Below are 1,972 nucleotides of genomic sequence, written 5' to 3'. Positions count from 1 at the left end.
ACACACACACACACACACACACACACACGAGATCGAGTACACTCAATTTTTGGAACCATAGGGACACCAAACACATTTCACAAAAAAATTATACACGTGTAAAGTGCACATCAAATCACAAACAGGTGAGACAAAACAGACAAAAAAGTTTAAACAATAAAATCAATACAATTCGACATGTGAAAGGGCACGCCCTGAGTTATGTGATCGTAGTATTTGTCGTATTTGTCGACGTCGTCTGTCTCCCGGAAAAGGTGAAGGGTAACATCTTTGAAGGGGTTCTTTTGATTCAAACAGTGCGAGCAGTTTCTCGTTCCTTTTCATATTCCAAATCAAAGAACATACGTGAAATGCTGACTGACGCAGATTTTTGTAATTACAGAGTTGTCAAAATTAGAGATTTGATTTATTCTTCAATTTTTTTAAAAAGTTTTTATTTAATTTTAAAATATTACCTTTTTTTTGCATTGAGACGTCCCGCTGACCCCTCAGCATTACCAGTTAGTCTAATCTTTTTTTTTTTTTTTATCTTATCATGGGTGATAGATGGAACCATGATCGTTTTGAGAACACTATTCAATCAAATTTAATACATTTTTATACAACTCAAAATCGGTTTTCGTGTTGCAGGGTGGCTTTCATTATTGGGTGTTACGAGATCCAGATCTGAAACGCATGATTAAATTCAATGTTATTTTTTAGGTACCGCAGCTCCATGAAGCTAATCTAAAACTGAATCCGATACAAGTGCCACAATATTAACAGAGCAGGATTCATGCTGTAAATGAAATAAAGGGTAGGCGACTTGAGCGAGCCTTCAGTGTGACGCATAAAGTAATACGCAATTGAAATTCAACTTAGGTGGACCCAAAAAAAAAAATGAATAAAGCATGCAAACCTAAAACAAAACAAAGCAAAAACGTATGCCTTAAAAAAAAACACAAAAAAACCCCAAACAAACAACCAAAGAAACCAAACGAAATTAAAAGTAAAACAAAAACAATCAAACCAGTTAAAACACCAAAACCTGAAAGGTACAACACACAAACAAATACAAAAAATAAACAAACCAAGACAAAAAACAAAACAAAACAAACAAACAAACCAAAACAAACAAACAAACCAAACCAAACCAAACAAACAAAGGGAAACACATGCATAACGGATAAAAACAACAAACAACCAAACGCCAACTTCCTCTTCGTGTTGCCATTGTCATTGTTCGTCTCAGCTCTTACTTCATTGTTGCCACTTCAACAAAGATGGGGGACTCTCATGAAAAGAATAAAAGTTTTCTCAAATATCTCATCCGTCATAAAAATCAACTAAATGTATTAGTTGGCAGATCATGACCAGGCACACAACAACCCAGACAACTCAGGTAATCTATCATTTAACTGATTTGAGTTTATTCAGGACGTCACAGAAAATCTGAGCTCTTTCACAGAATTCTCTTTGGCACACAATGCCAATCCAGAAAGTTCGACAACGATTACGTTTGTTTTTCCCACCCCCGTCTTACCGCGTTTTTGTTTTGTTTTTGTACTGGGGTTGTTGTTTTTTTCATTTTAATTACTTTGACATCAATCTTACTCAAGGTTATGTGACATATTTTTAGCCCCAAATCCTTTGTTTTGACCTAAGTTTCTTTAAAATTTAGCCCAGGTGGAACTAGAAAAGATTTTTTTTAAATCCAAGACTCAAGGTTCCATTATTTTACTGTTTTCTTTACGGGCATGTGCGTGTACAATACTCTCACGAAATGGGATAGTTTATTAGTAAGCTCTTTCGTGATTGGAGTTCAAGGGGGTAACATTGCTCACATTCAATGATTGTGCATGAGGAAGGCTGGTACTTTTGCCTCTGAGATTTTCCATATCTCAGCACCGCTTTCAAAGACACACCACCTCATTAGAAATTGATCTGTAATCAATTTTTGGGTAAGAGAGAGAAAGAGAGAGAGAGAGAGAGA

Source organism: Aplysia californica, unplaced genomic scaffold (genome assembly GCF_000002075.1).
Source record: "Aplysia californica isolate F4 #8 unplaced genomic scaffold, AplCal3.0 scaffold00275, whole genome shotgun sequence".
In the NCBI taxonomy this organism is placed as follows: Eukaryota; Metazoa; Mollusca; class Gastropoda; order Aplysiida; family Aplysiidae; genus Aplysia; species Aplysia californica.
Note: the sequence above shows the minus strand (reverse complement) of the source record.